The sequence below is a fragment of the Scyliorhinus torazame genome, chromosome 7, assembly GCF_047496885.1.
Source record: "Scyliorhinus torazame isolate Kashiwa2021f chromosome 7, sScyTor2.1, whole genome shotgun sequence".
Classification (NCBI taxonomy): Eukaryota; Metazoa; Chordata; class Chondrichthyes; order Carcharhiniformes; family Scyliorhinidae; genus Scyliorhinus; species Scyliorhinus torazame.
This window is the reverse complement of record NC_092713.1, coordinates 66729748-66751217: the sequence shown is the minus strand read 5'-3', so window position 1 is coordinate 66751217 and position 21470 is coordinate 66729748. Positions and strand designations below refer to the sequence as shown.

Below are 21470 nucleotides of genomic sequence, written 5' to 3'. Positions count from 1 at the left end.
AACCAGTTTCAGCCCGCAGTCATATATTCTATATCCCTCAGTTGGAGCATCTATTATGTAATTTTACCAGAAAAGCTTATTATAAACCAGGTACTTAAGTGTGCCAAAGATTCCCGATTGTTTCTCTCATTTGTGGGAGAGTGTTTAGTGTCTAATTTATGTTTCTTCTTTGCTTGACAGCAGAATGTACTAATGATAAAGGACCAAGAAAAACAATCTGCACAGCTCCGATTAATTAAGAATGCAGCACATAAATATTTGCTTGCAGTTTCTGAGCTATTTAGTATTCTGTCTGCAGAGCCTTACTCCCACAATACAATTCTATCTCTGCTTTGATTGAAATACACAAAAAAAACTTTCTTGCTCCTATTGTACAGCCCTGAAAACCACTTATTTGATTAAATGTTACCAGTGCATTGTGAGAATGCTGTGTCTGTTTAGAAACTGTTCACTATAGCAGTGGGAGAATATTTCAAGGATATTCTTTTTGTTAAACTGTTTTTCTTTGTTTGTATAAGGAGGTGGGATTGCTGTAATCCCTTCTGGAGCATCGAAGTTGAGGTGGGGTGTGCATTTCCATTTGTGGCACCAATATAATCATTGATCATCCTCAGGAAAGGTGCAGCATTAATTTGATACAAGAAGAAAATTCCTACTTCCTTTCCCCTTTTAAAATTCTTCTTCACAATTTTTATTGTGGCTTGGCTGAGTGAGATGGCCATTTTCTATTTGGTCTGCTTGGGCTACTGACTCATATCTACTTGATGGATGATCTTGCATTATAGGAATGGAGAAAGAGACATTCAAGCAAGCTGGATTTGAATTCCACTCCTCCAAGTGTAAGAAAACTGCTTACCACCCAATGCTCCAAATATATAAATAACAATATAAATAACCATCCTGTTGCTGCTTGTACAACAAGCTTCTGCTATGTTTGCCTACATAACAACAGTCAATGTCCTTCCAAATAACTCATTGTACCTGAAACACTTTTAGACCCTCTCCTACGCTACGTGACTGAATCTTTTATTAATATTTGCAAGTTTGAGGTTTCAAGTGTGATGAATATCTCACTGACCACAGAACCAGATAAAGCCAAAATAATATAAATGAAACCTGAATCATGTAATTATCATTCAGAATCCCTAATGCTCATTGGGATAGAAACATAACCAATAGAATTATGAATAATACTTTAATATTTCAAACTTCCCAAGCAACAAGTATAACAAAGAGAATAAATTGTACTCCAGGATCTTGAGTTGATAAGCTTAAAATTCTTCCTAACATCATTCAGAAAAGCTTAGCGAGAGACCCAGAGAGACAGCATGGTTCTCAAATGGCGATTAGTCTGGTCATATTTCAAGACGTATTGACACCAGCTCCGCAGTTAAAACAGAGATAATAGGTCTTAGAACATAGAACATAGAACAATACAGCGCAGTACAGGCCCTTCGGCCCACGATGTTGCACCGAAACAAAAGCCATCTAACCTACACTATGCCATTATCATCCATATGTTTATCCAATAAACTTTTAAATGCCCTCAATGTTGGCGAGTTCACTACTGTAGCAGGTAGGGCATTCCACGGCCTCACTACTCTTTGCGTAAAGAACCTACCTCTGACCTCTGTCCTATATCTATTACCCCTCAGTTTAAAGTTATGTCCCCTCGTGCCAGCCATATCCATCCGCGGGAGAAGGCTCTCACTGTCCACCCGATCCAACCCCCTGATCATTTTGTATGCCTCTATTAAGTCTCCTCTTAACCTTCTTCTCTCCAACGGAAACAACCTCAAGTCCATCAGCCTTTCCTCATAAGATTTTCCCTCCATACCAGGCAACATCCTGGTAAATCTCCTCTGCCCCCGCTCCAAAGCCTCCACGTCCTTCCTATAATGCGGTGACCAGAACTGTACGCAATACTCCAAATGCGGCCGTACCAGAGTTCTGTACAGCTGCAACATGACCTCCCGACTCCGGAACTCAATCCCTCTACCAATGAAGGCCAACACTCCATAGGCCTTCTTCACAACCCTATCAACCTGGGTGGCAACTTTCAGGGATCTATGTACATGGACACCTAGATCCCTCTGCTCATCCACACTTTCAAGAACTTTACCATTAGCCAAATATTCCGCATTCCTGTTATTCCTTCCAAAGTGAATCACCTCACACTTCTCTACATTAAACTCCATTTGCCACCTCTCAGCCCAGCTCTGCAGCTTACCTATATCCCTCTGTAACCTGCTACATCCTTCCACACTATCGACAACACCACCGACTTTAGTATCGTCTGCAAATTTACTCACCCACCCTTCTGCGCCTTCCTCTAGGTCATTGATAAAAATGACAAACAGCAACAGCCCCAGAACAGATCCTTGTGGTACTCCACTTGTGACTGTACTCCATTCTGAACATTTCCCATCAACCACCACCCTCTGTCTTCTTTCAGCTAGCCAATTTCTGATCCACATCTCTAAATCACCCTCAATCTCCAGCCTCCGTATTTTTTGCAATAGCCTACCGTGGGGAACCTTATCAAACGCTTTGCTGAGATCCATATACACCACATCAACTGCTCTACCCTCGTCTACCTGTTCAGTCACCTTCTCAAAGAACTCAATAAGGTTTGTGAGGCATGACCTACCCTTCACAAAGCCATGCTGACTATCCCTGATCATATTATTCCAATCTAGATGATTATAAATCTTGTCTCTTATAATCCCCTCCAAGACTTTACCCACTACAGACGTGAGGCTCACCGGTCTATAGTTGCCGGGGTTGTCTCTGCTCCCCTTTTTGAACAAAGGGACCACATTTGCTGTCCTCCAGTCCTCTGGCACTATTCCTGTAGCCAATGATGACATAAAAATCAAAGCCAAAGGTCCAGCAATCTCTTCCCTGGCCTCCCAGAGAATCCTAGGATAAATCCCATCAGGTCCCGGGGACTTATCTATTTTCAGCCTGTCCAGAATTGCCAACACCTCTTCCCTACGTACCTCAATGCCATCTATTCTATTAGCCTTGGGCTCAGCATTCTCCTCCACAACATTATCTTTTTCCTGAGTGAATACTGACGAAAAATATTCATTTAGTATCTCGCCTATCTCTTCAGACTCCACACACAATTTCCCATCCCTGTCCTTGACTGGTCCTACTCTTTCCCTCGTCATTCGCTTATTCCTGACATACCTATAGAAAGCTTTTGGGTTTTCCTTGATCCTTCCTGCCAAATACTTCTCATGTCCCCTCCTTGCTCGTCTTAGCTCTCTCTTTAGATCCTTCCTTGCTACCTTGTAACTATCCATCGCCCCAACCGAAACTTCACACTTCATCTTCACATAGGCCTCTTTCTTCCTCTTAACAAGAGATTCCACTTCCTTGGTAAACCACGGTTCCCTCGCTCGACGCCTTCCTCCCTGCCTGACCGGTACATACTTATCAAGAACACGCAGTAGCTGATCCTTGAACAAGCCCCACTTATCCAGTGTGCCCAACCCTTGCAGCCTACTTCTCCACCTTATCCCCCCAAGTCACGTCTAATGGCATCATAATTGCCCTTCCCCCAGCTATAACTCTTGCCCTGCGGTGTATACTTATCCCTTTCCATCATTAACGTAAACTTGGGGTCCTGTGAAGGTCACCATCCTTTAAAAAAAGGATCCTATAATGAAATGAAATGAAAATCGCTTATTGTCACAAGTAGGCTTCAAATGAAGTTACTGTGAAAAGCCCCTCTCGCCACATTCCGGGAGGCTGGTATGGGAATTTTTGATTGTGGGGACCTGAGAAGGAGACCAAGATGGATCGCCCACTCTGGCTGAAGATGGTTGCAAATGCTTCAGCCTTTTCTTTTACACTTACCTGCTGGGTGTTGAGGATTGGGATGTTCATGGAATCTCCTCCTGTTAGTTGTTTAATTGTCCAGCACCATTCTTGACTGGAGAACTATGGAGAATGTGTATTATGTATCCTTTATCTTTTCCACAAACAACTATAATTCATGGCAATTGTCCACAGAGAAAGGCTTGAGAGAAACACTGCATGCAAACCACAATTCAGATACATTTCATTTCAATTGAAATTTCTGTTTTTTCCTCTGCGGAATTGTGAAATAACAGCTCATATTACTTCACAACCATTTGGATTCTAAGCTACATCGTGTCGGGAGGGCGGGATTCTCCGTGAATCGGCACGATGGACCAAACTCGCCGCCAAAAATGGCGCGAATCACTCCGGCGTCGGGCCCCCCGAAACGTCGTGAATTCTCTGACCGGGAATAGGCTAGTAGCGGCGTGATGCCATTCACGATGGCATCACCCGTCACGGACGCGCGCGCCGTCAGTGACGCAGCGCAGCATCACTGCACAAAAGACACCTCCCCCCGGTGACCCGGCAGAATTGCCGCCCGCCGCGCAGCGCCAAGTGAGACCCCCCACTGCCTGCCCCCTTTCCCCCTTCCCCATCCCCCTTCTCCCATATCCCCCCTTCCCCATACCCCCCTTCTCCCATACCCCCCTTCCCCCATATCCACATTCCCCCATATCCCCCCTCCCCCATGTCCCCCCTTCCCCCATATCCCCTCTTCCCACAAATCCCCCCCTTCCTCCATATCCCCCCTTCCCCCATATCCCCCTTCCCCATAACCCCCTTCCCCAATATCCCCTTCTCCCATATCCCCCCTTCACCCATATCGCCCGTATCCACATTCCCCTATATCCCCGTATCCACATTCCCCCATAGCCCCCTTCCCCCATATCCCCCATATCCACATTCCCCCATATCCCCCCTTCCCCCATCCCCTTCCCCTATCCCCCTTCCCCCATATCCCCCTTGCCCATATCCCCCTTACCCAAATCCCCCTTACCCATATCCCCCTTCCCCCATATCCCCTTCCCCCATATCCCCTTCCTCATATCCCCCTTCCCCCATATCCACCCATACCCCCTCTTCCCCATATCCCCGTTCCCCCATATCCCCCTCCCCATATCCCCTTCCCCCATATCCCCCTTCCCCCATATCCCCCCTTCCCCCATATACCCCTTCCCCCATATACCCCTTCCCCCATATACCCCTTCCCCCATATACCCCTTCCCCCATATACCCCTTCCCCATATCCCCCTTACCCCATATCCCCTTTCCCCATATCCCCATAGTCCCCTTCCCCCATGACCCCCTTCCCCCATATCCCCCTCCCCATATCCCCCCTTCCCCCATATCCCCCCTTCCCCCATATCACCCCTTCTCCTATAACCCCCTTCCCCCATATCCCCTCCTCCCCCATATCCCCTTCTCCCATATACCCTCTTCCCCATATCCCCCTTACCCCATATCCCCTCATATTGGGGATATGGGGGAAGGGATGATATGGGGGAAGGGGCTATGGGGGATATGGGGGAAGGAGGGACAGACCCAGCCCATCAGGCATATGACGCCCCCAGGTTATTCCAGGGCGGCCACGAGCTAGGGACAGACCTGGAGCACCAGGCGGACGCCGCCCCCAGGACGTTCCAGGACGGCCACAAGCCAGGGACAGACCCAGAGCACCAGGCGGACGCTGCCCCCATCTAGTGCGAGTGCGGCGATGAGGTGGGCAGCCACAGCAACAGGCCCCCATCGCAGCCGACCCAGGGCACTGACGCCCAGGTCACCGACACACAGGACCCTGACACACAGGATTCCGACACACAGGACATCGACACACAGGACACCGACACACAGGACACCGACACACAGGACACCGACACACAGGACACCGACACACAGGCTTCCGACACACAGGACACTGACACACAGGACACCGACACACAGGACACCGACACACAGGACACCGACACACAGGACCCTGACACACAGGACACCGACACACAGGACACCGACACACAGGACACCGACACACAGGACACCGACACACAGGACCCTGACACACAGGACACCGACACACAGGCTTCCGACACACAGGACACTGACACACAGGACACCGACACACAGGACACCGACACACAGGCTTCCGACACACAGGACACTGACACACAGGACACCGACACACAGGACACCGACACACAGGACCCTAACATACAGGACCCTAACACACAGGACACTGACGCACATGTCCCCAACGCACATGTCCCCAACACACAGGACCCTAACACACAGGACACCGACACACATGTCCCCAACACACAGGACCCTAACACAGAGGACACCGACGCCCAGGACACTGACACACACGACACCCACACACAGGGGACGGATGGACAGGACTCACCACTCCAGGGGAGCCCAGACTTCGGGTCGGATGAGGAGCACGCCATTACGCCACTGCTATCTCCTACACCCTCCACCATCGCAGAGACACTCACCTCGGTTGGGCACTTTAGCAATGAGGCATCTGGGACACTAACTGTTGCGCAGCCGTCCCGGTACAGCAGGTGGAGGCACAAGCAGCCGAGGGGCCGGGCGGTTGGAGGGCAGCCCGGCGCAGGCAACCATCTGCCGCCCAGACGGGTCCCAGTTTCCTGGGGCTACCACACCCACCCATAGACCCGATGCAGGCACGGACCAAGGGACGACCGAAGTTGGTGACGGCTGGCTTGTGGCAGCTGCAGACAAAGGTGGAGAAGTCCACCCGCGTGCAGGAGCAGATAGTGGTGCCGGTCATGCGTGCCACCCAGGCTGACACTGCACGGACGGCGTCCGCGATGGAGGCAATGGGTGCGATAGCGTCAGACATGGGTTGCAGTATGCAAGGCCTGGGGCTTTCCGTGCAGGCGGCGTCCATGGCCCAGGACATGGCTGCCCTCTCACAGGATGCCATGAGCCAGGGCCAGCAGCAGATCGCAGAGGCACTCAATACACGGGTGCAGGGCACAGATTAGTTCTGGGGCTCGGTCACGTGTATGATCTGTTTGTTATTAAAATCACTTTCACACCTGCAGAAGCTGACTGTGTGCTCTGTCAGATACGTGCGAGGGTGTGCTGTGAGGTGAGCGCCAGTGTGTGTGTGAGAGGTGACAGAATGTCGGCCTCAGGTGTGTGTGCGACCCCCCCCACCCCTCCCACGGGTGGCCCTCGCCATCCCCCCGGGCAGACGACGGGACCGTGCGCTGCAGTGTCACGGCCCCATGCAGGGACGGTCCGGGTGGAGGGTGGTACTGTGGCCATGGGTCAGACATAGTCCAACGATGTAGAGCCCAGAGCTCATCGCAGAGCGGGTTGTCATCATCCTCCATGGCCTGCAATAGACACGCTTCCACCGTTGACCGTGTGAGCCCGGCCCGTTGTGCCGCAGGTGGATGTGCAATGGAGGGGTGGTGTGCATGCGGGTGGGGTGAGGGTGGTTGGTGGTGGGTGGGTGGGGTGAGGGCGGTAGACTGGTGCCGTAGTGCGCAGTCTGTGCCCATACTCGGCGATTCCCACGCGCCCCTAGTCCGTGAACCGGGCGGCTATCAGCCTGTTCCGTGCCCGCTGGCCCAGCCGGTAACGGTGGGAAGCCTCCCGTCCATGTCCAGCCCGTCTGTCCTGACCATTGCCCCCATCCTCCTCATCTGGGGTGGTCTGCGCCTCGTCTTGCTGCTCTTCCCCTTCCCCCTCCTCTGCCTGCAGCCATCGCCCCTCTGCTGGGCCGTGTGGTGCAGGACGCAGCAGACCACAACGATGCGGCCGATCCTATCTCACGGGTACTGGAGGACCCCTCCAGAGCGGTCCAGGCACCTGAAGCGCATCTTTAGCAGCCCAAAGCATCTCTCTATCACACCTCTGGTCGCACAATGGGCATCGTTGTAGCGGTTCTCCGTGTCAGTCTGTGGCCTCCGTATAGACGTCATCAGCCATGACTGAAACAGGTAACCCCTGTCGCCCAGCAACCAGCCCCTCAGCCGGGGGGGGGGCGTCCCTCGAACTTGGTGGGGATGAAAGATTGCGCCAATACGAATGAGTCATGTACACTGCCTGGGTAACTGGCGCAGACGTGCAGGATCCTCATGCGGTGGTGGCAGGCCACCTGAATGTTCATCGAATAGGTCCCCTTCCTATTCGTGAACACGGCCCTGTTATCCGCAGGTGGCCGCACGGCGACATGCATCCAATCGATCGCCCCCTGGACCATGGGCATCCTGGCCGCTGCAGCGAAGCCCGGTGCCCGGGTATCCAGGCTGGCCCGGTGCACGGGACTGGATGTAGTGGTCCGCAATGGCATACAGGGCGTCCATCACTGCACGGATGCACCGGTGCACCGATGCCTGCGAGATGCTGGAGAGGTCCCCACTCGGTGCCTGCAATGACCCCGTGGCACAGAAGTTCAGGGCCACCGTAACCTTGACGGCCACGTGGAGAGTGTGTCCTACCCAGTGCCACGCGGTGCCAGATGTGCCATCGGGTGGCAGATGTGTGCCACGGTTTCCCGGCTCATCCGGAGTCTCCTTCTGCGTGCCTGGGCCATGTGGTCCTGGTACGACGAGCGGGGCCTCATCGGGCGTCTCCATCGCCGTGGCACCACCACACCTCCTCCTCCTCCTCCTGTTGTGCGGGCGGCCCTCCAGCCTGGGCGGGTGCCACCTGCCTCCGTGCGGCACGCTCCTCTGCGGCAGCTTCCGCCGCCTCCCTGGCACGCTCCTGCTCCGGCTCCCCAGGGCAACATGTAGAAGTGCGACTCCCGCCACGGCGGCCAACATCGCTGGGTGAACACCAAACATAACTTCCTGCAGGGGGTGGGGGGGGATAGACGACATGTCACCATTGCCCATAACCTCCCCTGCAGCCAGGTGCCATGGGCTGCATGGTCGCGACTGTTGCCAGGCGGACACCCCCACCCCCTCCCCGGCATGCACCGTCCCCAAACCCCCCGCCCTCCTCCCCGGCACGCTCCCTCCCCAACCCCCCCTCTCCTCCCCGGCACGCACCCTCCCCAACCCCCTCACCTCCTCGGCACGCACCCTGCCCAACCCCCCCTCTCCTCCCCGGCATGCACCCTTCCCAACCACCGACCCCCCCTCCTCCCCGGCACGCACCCTCCCCAATCTCCCCTCTCCTCCCCGGCACGCATCCTCCCCAACCCCCCTCCCCCCCCCCTCCCCGGCACGCTCCCACCCCAACCTCCCCCTCCTCCCGGCATGCATCCTCCCCGGCATGCTCCCTCCCCAACCTCCCACCTCCTCCCCGGCACGCTCCCTCCCCAACCTCCCCCCTGCTCCTGGCACGCACCCTCCCCAACCACCCTCCCCTCTCTCCCCGGCACGCACCCTCCCCAACCACCCTCCCACTCTCCCCAGCACGCACCCTCCCCAACCCCCCCCCCCTCCCCCCCCGGCACGCACCCTCCCCAACCCCCCCTCTCCTTCCCGGCACGCACCCTCCCCAACCCCCCCTCTCCTCACCGTCACGCGCCCTCCACAACCCCCGCCCCCACCTCCCCCCCGGCACGCACCCTCCCCAACCCCCCCCACCCCTCCTCCCCGACACGCACCCTCCCCAGTTGGGATTGACTGGGAACTACACAGCATGTCCCAGGCACAGGTGGGGATTGCCTGGGCACTCCACAGCATGTCCCAGGCACAGGTGGACATTGCTGGGGCACTCCAGAGAGGCCCTGACACTGAGGATCATCACCGAAGGAGTCAACACCAGGGTGCAGACAATGGGGAGGTGTCAGAGCTGGCAGGGCCGAATGATGCAGAAGGCTCTGGAGTTCACTGCTTCTCCATCCCATGGAAATCCTTAGGGTCCCATGGGCACTGTCTGGGAGGAGACCCGATGCCTTCTACCAGGGAGATGGTGGCGGTCTCCATCTCCCCCGGAATCCCCCCTCCTGCCAGTGGCGTGTCTCAAGGTCAATGGGTAGAACAGGGTAGCACGGCGATGCCACTGACGTCGATAAGTTGGCCAGAGCCCTGCGGCTCCAGTTTCATTTTCAGAGCTGGATAGCTGCAGTCACAGCCAGAAGGTGTATGAATCTCTCTCTGTAATCTAAAGACTGTAAATCGATCCTGGTGATTTAAAACTAATAACAGTAATGACTTTAACCTGATGTGCTTCTGGTAAAAGGTGTTTTAAGCCTGATGGATATTAAAAGGAAAACATAAAGGATTACTTAGTGTTGTATTCTTTGGGGGGTGTATTTGAATTGATGGTTGCTAAGATGTTCACTGTATGTTTCAAAAAGGTTAACTTGAGTTGATAGAATAAACATTGTTTTGCTTTAAAAATTACTTTTCCATTTCTGCTGTACCACACCTGTAGAGTGGGCCGTGTGCTCCCCATACCGCAATCTTTTAAAAGTTGTGGGTCAGGTGAACTCCATGATACACTTGGGGTTCTCTAAACCATGGCCCATAACACCAGGCAATCCCCACCTGTGCCTGGGACATGCTGTGAAGTTCCCAGGCAATCCCCGCCTGTGCCTGGGACATGCTGTGGAGTTCCCAGGCAATCCCCACCAGTGCCTGGGACATACTCCGCAGCACCTCAGCAATGTCCCCCAGTGACTGGGACATGCTGCTGAGATGCTCAGCCATGGCCGTTACTGACTGAGCCACGCCTTGGACACCACCACTCAAAGTGCTGATGTCGTGCTCCAGATTTTCCTCTGTGGGTTCCACCCCAGCAGTGTAGGCTTTGGTACCATGCATGGCCAGCACCATCTCCTGTGCCCATAGCTTTTGGGTCTCCTTCATTCAGCTATGCATTCGTCGGAGTGTCATTGACATCCCCTCCTGAATCTTACAGCCATGCTCTAGGATCTGCATCAGCTCTGGGAAAACCTTCTCCAGAGGCTCGGCATCTGACTAGGACCCAGCCGAGTCCTGGGATCCAGCAGACCTCTGACTGTTGACTCCCTTGGATGCTCCTGCCTCCACCTGATGTACACCAGCATCTGTGTGGTGCTCACCAGATTGTGCCCCAGAAGCCTGTACCCTACTGTTGCCCACCGATGTGCCTGTCTCTGTGTTGGATGAGGGTGGGGTGATAGCTGTGATGCCTCGATGGTAGAATCCTCGGAGCAGTCCTCTGAGGTGTTCCCTTTGGTGACAGGGGGCCTGGATAGTCCGGACGGCACAGGCCCATTGGATGGAGGTCTTGCGAGAGAATGGAGATGTGGTCAGTGAGAGGGAAGGACCATTTTGTCTGACATGAAGAACTGACTTGAGACAGGTCATCTGGGTGGAGGAGCACTGGATCCTCACCTCTGTGGGGCAGGCCAAACTCGCTGTTGGTGACTGCTATAACTTCGGCCAACCCTGCGATTTCTAGGTCCCTTTCCTCATAGGGGATAAGAACTCTGATGTCCGGTACCCTGCCACCCGTCTGGGCCCTTTCCCTTCTATTATGGGCTAACTTCTCCTGCTGGGACAAAGTGAGAGTTTGAGGAGCTGCACGTCTGATGCATCGAGGAGTTGGGGGGGGTCTATGGCAGATGCCATGTGTGCGCAGCGGTCCTGGGCATAGAGGGGTTATTCTGGTGGGTGACAGGGTGTGCTGGGGCACAGTTGCGGTAATATGCTGGGGGAGGGGGGATGCGGTGTGAGGTGCCAGCTGACGACTTGTTTGCTGGGGTAGCAGGATGGAGAGGTCGGAGGGAATGTTAGGGTGGTGGCAGGAGGACAGATGCCGGGGGCTGGTGCCAACTTACCTTGAGGCGCGATAGAGATCGTTGGTTTTCTTCCCACACTGGACTGAGGTCCTCCTGGTCATGCTGCCCGAAGTGGCAGCTGCTACAGTCGGGCTGCCAATGCAGCCTCTCCTGATCATCCAACCTCCCTTGGGGGGAACAAGGTGTCCTTTTCGCCTACAAGGCGTCACGCAGGCTGGCCTTGTTAGTGGGGAGCTGCCGGGCATGGTCCAAGCGAATCAGCTGACGCTCAGCCATTTCTGGCGTGAAGCTCATGGGGGAATCATTTCCGACACTAAGTGCTATTCACTACGGGCCATGGTCTCACCGGCTCAGCCATCGGGAAGCACACGGGAAGTCATACCCGATACGGCACTTAGAACGTCTCCTGCTAAATCATGCCCATAGAAATGATGCAGCGCAGAATGGGGCCATCCTGCCCACCTTGTCCATGCCGACCCAAAGACACCCAGATGCCCTTTCTAATTCCATCTTTCTGCACACAACAGCATTTCTTATCAATCGTAATGCACATCTTTACAACACACTGGCAATGTCGTGGGCGGGACGGATAAGGTCCATTGACCTCAGGGCGGGAATTTGTGATCCCGGGTGGGCGGAACTGGAAAATCCCACCCACAGTGATAACTGAAGTGATTAATTTGCTCAAAAGGTCACAGGCATGCTCTTCAGATGGTTTTGACTCTGACCACACTGAACAGATTTGAAAGAGTGTGATGCCAGGAAACAGGTTATTCATCTGTGCCCCTCAGGGAGTTAATGTTGAGTGGATGGTTATTGAATCCAGTGGATAGAGTACTAGTTAAGCAGGAAGCTCAATCCTTGATGTTGTTGAACTAATTCTGATGTTGAGGCTGAACCCATCCGGGTGAAGCGGACTGGAGAGAGAGGCAAACTCAACCACTCCATCCTCTATCCGTAAGCAGAGTTTTTTTTAACTATGTACACACACTCTGCATCGTCAGTGAACCTCCTCACTCTTGCATTTCAAAGGGGAGAAATTCAGTGATGAAGCATTGCAAGGCAGATGGACTGAGGGTGCTACCCTATGAAACTCCAGCAGAGTTGTGATGATGGGCTGCAATAATTGGCCTCTGGTAAATGATCATCTTACTTTTGGGACGGTTCTGCCAATTTAGGCGCCTGTCTCCAATCTCAGTGAGAAAGCATTTTCAGGGTCAACGGAGATCGCTGCAGCTGTGTATAACCGATGAGTGGCTCACTCTGCCACTTCAGCCAGTAAACGTTACCTATGTCATGTAGGACTGAATTCGTATGGAGACAAATGGCCTGAGAGTAACAGGATACTACCCTCTGAGGGCGAGAGCAGCTTTTGTGCTGACGTTTCTGTGTTCGGGCTGACAAATGACCAGATTTATTGAACTTATTTTCACAAACTGCTAAGCGTGGGATTGAACTCACAACCTCTGAATTGCTTGTTCCGTGCCACACCTCAGTGCACCACTATATTCCTGCAACGTTAGACATTAAAGAAGTTGAAAGCTTTGAATGCAGTCTAATAAACAAGTTTAATTTCCAATCCAGTGAAACACATTTATTCTTAATACTTCCCACATGCTGAATCTTTCTTGCACCCACCTTTTAAAATTTCTATCTTTGTTCAAGTATTACAGGATATCTTAGAGTGTACTTACTGTTCATAGCTTGGCTGATTAGAGCCTTAACTCATTAATTAATTGCCTTAACAACAATAGAACTAGATTTAATCCATTAACTTTTTAAAAACATCCTTACAGTGCAAAATACTCAGGAAACAGCTGGAATTAAACTAACGTTTCAATTTTAATGATCTTGTTTAGCTCCTGTCAGCCAGCTGAGCATTTTAAAGTTAGGGGAAAAAAAAGGATTGCTGAGAATAGCAAAAGCAACAGCAGAAGAGATTTGTGATGGAAATTTTTTTTTTTTCAAAGGAGCAGCATTTTCTGGCGTCTGTCCACAGCAGGGGAGAAAGGCCCCTCGCTGAATCCTGTTAGCATATGTTCGCGTGCTAGGACCACTTTAATTTGGTGCGGAAAGCCAGTTAAAATTGTTTTTTTTCCACTAACCTGATAGTGACTGGGTGTCCTTGGCACAGCAGGGCAGCGAATGCTGGCATTAATATTTAGAAAGCGTAGCACGCAGTTGAGTGTGAGAAAAATGCTCTCTGGCAGGGGTGGCTGAGGCGAAATGGGGTTGAGACTATCTCTTGTCTGTTTTAACCAGAGATGCAAATCTTTGAAATGTGGTTTCATCAGGCATGAGCTTTCCATCAGGATTTTTGAACCAGCTGCCGAACTACAAAATGGCGGTTAGTGTTTTCCACTAATTGACACGTATATATTTCAGGACGTCTAGTAAACTCAAAGCCTATACTAACACTTAGTATCATAGTCTGTGCCGACCTGCCTCATTAATATGTTCAATATCACCACAAAGTATTTGTTTTTCTTTTCTCTCCTTGAGTCTGTTTGATATGCTGCAAATGTTCAGGCTCTCACAGTACACATCATTTATTTATGCATCCCATTCCTATCAACTCCCAACTAAGATGTTTAAACTAACATTATTTTTATAGTGTGCACACAGGTACATTTTGAACATGCTCCCAATATCTGGGTGTATGCAAAGCTTACCACAAAAAGTCAAGCACTTTGTGAGCGGGGAAAAGATCAGTTATCTGTTTGTGAGTTTTCACATTTAAACACCTCCTTTTGCTCAAATCAGCCCTACTTGTCATTGGCAAGAGGTTAGGAGGGAGTCTGCTTTACATGAGTGCTAATCCAGGGCAGATGGTTCAATTTATAATGACCTTCCTGTGCCATTATTGTTAACAGCATAATGCTCAGTTACGTTTTGTGTGCTCTGGGACCCATACAGAATGCATTGCCTGAAAACCACTGTCAAAAATGGCATCATGGGTGCCGATGAAAAGTTAAGAGCAGCAGTCCAAATCCTCATGAGTCCAGATAGTGCATTAAACACAGGAAAATATTTGACTAATTTGAGTATTGCTGAAAATGAGAATTGCTGTTGACACTATTTATGTTGCATTCATCAGAACAGGTGAGCAAGAATACCAAAGGTGACGGGAACAACAACTTGTACTGCATGAGAGAAGAGTGCAGATTGGTTGGGATATGGGCTCTGATTGCGAGAGGTGTTGCCATAGAGAATACACCAGGGAACAGTTAACTACCAAGCTTTTGTTTCAATTCAAAACAGATAGGTCAACACTGTTTGGTCAAAGCATTTCCATGGGGAATGAATTAAGGAATGACTGTTCCCCAAGCTTTTATTTAGTTGAAAAAGGTGCAATGTGTGTACATGTTCTTTCTGTCTGTAAAGTGCGGAGCTTTGAGTGTGAATTTATGTAGCTTCTAGCATGCACATGTGTGTGACACTGCAAGCCTGACTGATAATCCTAAATTAGCTGTTACGTAATATATATGCTAGAAGCATATATTGGAAGGGAGTGGTGTCTATGGCAGGTCTGCGGAGCCAGAACCAGAGGGCACGAATGGCAGATTAAAGTGAGAGCAGGATAAACAGGACTGGGGAGAGCAGCCCGGCGCCTATTTCAGTGTCTGGTGAGAACTGGAGTGAGCACTCAGCTGTAGGACAGTCTAGACCACATGGAATGTCCACACTCCCCCCCCCCCCCCCCCCCCCCCCCCCAAGTCTGAGAAGTCCCGTGTTCCTGGAGTTATAGTTCGTGGCCTAGATGGCAGGGCAATGGCTGTGGTGTTCTAGGGGAGCTAAAAACAGGAGTGAGATGAGTGTTTCTTTGCTGTGCTTCAAGTCCAGTTTTAAATCCAAACCCATTTTGTGAAGACTGGGGATAGGAGATTACCCTCTATTACCCTTCACTCCACGCTAGGCATTCTCATTCTGTTGTTTAATACGCAAGTCTGCAACATTAAAATAAAAGCAAAATACTGCGGATGCTGGATCTGATATGACTCTTCTTCATATGGACTCAACATGTTAATTCTATTTCTATTTCCACAGATGATGCCAGACCTGTTGAGTCTCTCCAATATTATCTGTTTTTAAGTCTGCCACACAGCTGATTCGAGATAAGGAGATGTGCAGTGATAGCAGGAGACAGTAGAGTGAGGGAGATTGACACTTTGTCTGTGGCAAAGAGTGAAAGCTCAACAGGCTCTGTTAGCTCCTTGGTGCCAGGGTTCTGGATAGTTGCTCCGGGTTGGAGAGGAACTTGCAGTGGGAGGGGGAGGATCCAGTGGTCGTGGTACATGTACGTACCAGTGACATAGGCAAGACAATGAAAGAGGTTCTTCACAGTCAGTATGAAGAACTAGGCACCAAATTAAGAAGCAGAACCTCCTAGGTAATAATCTCTGGATTAATTACCTGAGCCACATGCAAATTGGCACAGGACAAATCAGATTAGAGAGATGAATGTTCAAGTACTGGTGTGGGAGAAGTGGGTTCCGGTTTGTGGGGCACTGGCATCAATACTGGGGAAAGTGGCGGCTGTACCATTGGGACCGTCCACATACATGAGGACCAGTTGTAATGGCACCTGGGGGAGGGTCTTCCAGGCCATTGGAGACCCCCCGGGTGGTCGGAGACAGGGCAGGGTGGCACCCTGGCACTCCCTCTGAAACCTGGGCACCTTGGCATAGCCAGCCTGGCACCCTGGCAGTGCCACCCTGGTGAGGCGAGGGTGGGGGGGTTCAAGAAATTGGGGAGGGCCAGAAAAAAGGGGGAGGGAACCATCATAGCTGCCAGAACCAATCTGCAAAGAAGCTCGCCAGCAGGAAATCTCTCTAAGTGCGGCCTCAGCAAGGAGAATCTCCCCGAGGCCAAAACAAAAGCGCCGTTGGATGGCAGGATGTTTCTCGGCATTGCAGCCGTCGAGAAACACTCCACTAAACCCGCCGTTCAGCGGACATTAACTTGAGTCCGCTGTAGCACGCCCATGTCTTGAATATTGCGTGCAGTTTTGGTCTCCTGATTTAAGGAAAGATGTAAATGCTTTGGGGTGGTTTAGAGAGAGTTTACCAGATTGATACCTTAAATGAGCAAGCTATCTTATGAGGAAAGGTTGGACACATTGGACTTGTTTTCATTGAGGTTTAGAAGTGTGAGAGGTGACTTGATTGAAGCATATGTGATGCTGAACGGTCTTGACAAAGTGGAGGTGAAAAGGATGTCTCCTTTTGTGGGTGAGTCCAGAACTAGGCGGCACTGGTTTAAAATTAGGGGTCACCCTTTTAGGACGGACATGAGAAGAACTTTTTTCTCTCAGAGGGTTGTGCAACTTTGGAGCTCTGTGCCTCAGAAGGCGGTGGAGGCGGGGGTCCTTGAATATTTTTAAGGTGGAGGTAGATAGATTTTTGTTCGGCAAAGGAATCAAAGATTATCGGGGGTAGATGGGAATGTGGAATTTGAAACATAACCAAACCAGGCATGATCTTATTGAACGGCGGAGCAGGCTCGAGGGGCTGAATGGCCTACTTCTGCTCCTGTATCATACGATTATAAGGAGTCGGCTCTTAGTGCTTTGGAGTGTCGAGTGACGGTCATACACTGTCGGCTGCTTGTTTCTTTAGGATAAGCTTTCTTTCATCTATGTACTTGCATATTAGGTGTCAGTACAATACAAGATTAAAGGATCACAGAACTTTTGTGCATTCTGTGTACTTTATCCTGCGTTTCATTATCCAGCTTAAGTGAACCATCTTCTATCAACAGTTTGTTCCACATTTTCACTATCCTGTGGAGGTGATATTTTTCTCATCTCTTACCTGTTTGCTGCTTGTTAATGTGGGTATCTGTGCCCTCGTGTTCTCCAAGATAAATACTTGCTCTACTTCAACAGCAGGAACAACATATTTGTATTTTACTTCTGCCTGACCAATAGTTTTCATTCACCTGAAGATCTGCTACATAACCCCTTTGTCTTAGCTCGAGATGATTGTTTTTTACCGGTGCCTTTTGGCATAACGTTATGTCTTAGGCCTGGATAAATCTTGGTCACTTTTCTCTGATTTTTTTTCTCATGCATCCAAATGTCTCGAGGGGAGAATGAGCAAAACTGCCAGCTTTGCTGCAGAATTGGCTTGACCATTAATTTGTTCAATGTCAGACTCATAGTCCAAAGGTTACGAGAGCTCAGTTTGCCTGATAGCAATACAGTCGACATTGTAAACTGCTGGGAGACAGGTTGCTCAATAGGTTGAGTCCAATTATGTGTGAGGTTTGTTTATAATGTAATGGGGGTACGTGGGAGCACGGGGGAGGATATTTGATTTTTATATATTCGTGGACCATGTCCAGTGTTTAATCTCAATAAAAAGCCTGTATGTTTCTGGCACTTCCATTTTGGTTCTACAAACACTATTCGCAATCGCTGGTTTACATCTTCAGTGGTTTCAAATTCAGAGAAACTTGCATAATCCAAAGGCAAATGTTAATTTTGTGCCAAAATTAGCCCTTGCACTACTGAAATGACCTGCCTGATTTAAGAAATACAGAGTTCATTGAGAATCAGAGAATTGCAATCCCTACATTTGAAGTAAAAGTTGTTCACTCATAAATAAATAGAAACTGATATTCTGGTCTATTAAACGGGCATGTCCCTCACTCTACCATTACCACCAAGCCAGGGCATCAAGCCAGGTTCAATGAAGGGTGCAGGAGAGCAAACCAGGAGCAGCACCAGACGGAGCTAAAAATGAGGTGTCAAACTGGTGAAGCTACAACACAGGATTACCTGTGTGTCAAACAGCATAAGCAGCGAGTAATAGACAGAGCTAAGTGACCCCACAACCAATGGATCCCATCTAAGCTCTGCAGGCCAGCCACATCCAGTCATGAATGGTGGTGGACGATTAAACAACTCACTGGAGTAGGAAGCTCCTCAAATATCCCCATCCGGAATGATGGAGGAGCCCAGCACATCAGTGAAAAAGACATGTCTGAAGAATTCATAACAATCTTCAGCCAGAAGTGGGTGAACCATCTCAGCGGGAAAACCCCACCACCTGGACGTTCCACTCCAAATCATTCACCACCCTGACTTGGAAATATATTGTCATTCCTTCACTGTCGCTGGGTCAAAATTCTGGAACTCCCTCCCCAACCACTCTTTCGTTCTACACCACTTGGACTGCAGTGGTTCAAGAAGGTAGCTCACCACCACCTTCTCAAGAGCAATTAGGGTTTGGCAATAAATACCGGCCTAGCCTGAGGCACCACATCCCATGGATGAACAATAAAAAGCCAGAGCTTTGACACAGCCAGGCACTGTGCATTTGATATCTCTTCACCCGCGAATTCCATTTTGCACCACACCTGCTAAAATAAGGTCGACATCTGGTGCAACTTCCATGCATAAAAACAGCAAAAACATGAGTGAATAAAGCATAGAAGCATTATTTTAACTACTGCATAACAGGTGGAAGAGACAGCCATTGATATAACTTGGAATATTATGACCAGTTCTGGTCGCCTCATAGGAAGGATGTGGATGCTTTGGAGAGGGTGCAAAGGAGATTTACCAGATGCTGCCTGGACTGGAGGGCTTGTCTTATGAAGAAATGTTGAGGGAGCTATGGCTTTTCTCATTGGAGAGAAGAAGGAAGAGAGGTGACTTGATAGAGGTGTACAAGGCATGGACAGAGTGGATAGCCAGAGACTTTCCCCAGGGTGGAAATGGCTGACACGAGGGGACATAATGTTAAGGTGATTGGAGAAAGCTATAGGGGAGATGTCAGAGGTTGGTTCTTTACACAGAGAGTGGTGGGTGTGTGGAATGCACTGCCAGCAGAGGTGGTAGAGTCAGAGTAATCAGGGACATTTAAGCGACTCTTGGACAGGCACATGGACAGCAGTAAATTGAAGGGGTGTAGGTTAGGTTGAACTTAGATTTGGATAAGTGGTCGGCACAATATCGTGGACCAAAGGCCCACTGTGCTGTACTGTTCTATGGTCTATAACTAGTTGCCTGTTTCAAATGCGCACAGTTGGCAACCGTAGAGACAGTACAACATGGTGTGAGCCACAATTTTAGCCATTAATCCAATTTCCCTCTGTACCCCATGATTTATATGTCATGTTTCAATATGAATTAGTTCTATCTGCAATCCTGTTCCCAAATTCAGACAATATCTGTTGGTGTTTGGTTGCTGCTGTTTGCTCTACCTCGCCAGAAGATTTCCTCAGTGCTTGAACACCTGTGGTGCCACTCTGTGGATGTTGCTAGTATTGCATGTGTAAATTTTGTTACCAATGTGTCTTTCATTCTGGTGACACAGGCATCTATCTATCTGACCACGAATTATTAGCCCGGTTAATCAAATGTAATTATGTGCAAATTATCAACATATCGGATATTTGCTATCTTTTATGGGTAAACTGAACTGCAAATAATAAGGGATCTAGCCAAACTGTTCCAGTTCAACTATTACACTGCCATATATCCAGCAAAGTGGAACATTTCTCAGGCTTGTCCAATCCCCAATATTCTAATAGGAATATTTTAATGGGAATATTTTAATGGGAATATTCTATTGTGAATACTCTACTGGAAATACTCTAATGGGAATTGCCTCATGGTAATAGCCTGATGGGAATATTCTAATGGGAATATCTGAATGGAATTTAAAAAAAAAAAACTGTTCATGGGATGTGGGCATTGCTGGCTAGGTCAGCAATTAATGCTCATCCCCAATTGCCCTTGAGAAGGTGAGCCATTTTCTTGAAACAGTCCAGTCCATCTGACTTGGATACACCACCTACCATGCTGTTAGGAAGAGATTGCCAGGGTTTTGACATAGCGACAGTGAAGGAACGACAATATATTTCCAAGTCAGGATGGTGGGTAGCTTGGAGGGGAAATTCCAGGCAGTGATTGAGAAGGTGACCAAACAGGTGGATATGGATAAAGCAGTTGATGTGGTGTATATGGATTTCAGTAAAGCGTCTGATAAGGTTCCCCATGGTAGGCTACTACAGAAAATACGGAAGCATGGGATTCAGGGTGATTTAGCAGTTTGGATCAGAAATTGGCTAGCTGGAAAAAGAAAAAGGGTGGTGGTTGATGGGAAATGTTCAGACTGGAGTCCAGTTACTAGTGGTGTACCACAAGGATCTGAATCACCAGAATGATTCCCGGGATGAGGATCTACGTGGATAGATTAGTGAAACAGGGCCTGCTGATGTTTGTCATTTTTATAAATGACCTGGAGGAGGGCGTAGAAGGATGGGTGAGTAAATTTGCAGATGACACTAAAGTCGGTGGAGTTGTGGACAGTGCGGAAGGATGTTACAAGTTACAGAGGGACATAGATAAGCTACAGCGCTGGGCTGAGAGGTGGCAAATGGAGTTTAATGCAGAAAAGTGTGAGGTGATTCATTTTGGAAGGAAAACAGGAAGACAGAGTATTGGGCTAATGGTAAGATTCTTGGCAGTGTGGATGAGCAGAGAGATCTCCGTGTCCATGCACATAGATCCCTGAAAGTTGCCACCCAGGTTGAGAGGCGTACGGTGTGTTAGCTTTTATTGGTAGAGGGATTGAGTTTCGGAGCCATGAGGTCATGTTGCAGCTGTACAAAACTCTGGTGCGGCCGCATTTGGAGTATTGCGTGCAATTCTGGTCACCGCATTATAGGGAGGATGTGGAAGCATTGGAAAGGGTGCAGAGGAGATTTACCAGAATGTTGCTTGGTATGGAGGGAAGATCTTATGAGGAAAGGCTGAGGGACTTGAGGATGTTTTCGTTAGAGAGAAGAAGGTTAAGAGGTGACTTAATTGAGGCATACAAAATGATCAGAGGATTGGATAGGGTGGACAGTGAGAGCCTTTTTCCTC

General features: G+C 49.9%; 1 protein-coding gene across 1 annotated transcript in view; it reads left to right on the top strand.

Moving 5' to 3' along the window:
- Nucleotides 1-21470, top strand: part of pik3r3b (phosphoinositide-3-kinase, regulatory subunit 3b (gamma)) — a 755907-nt gene that overhangs the window by 186257 nt on the left and 548180 nt on the right. The gene's annotated exons all lie outside the window — the stretch shown is intronic.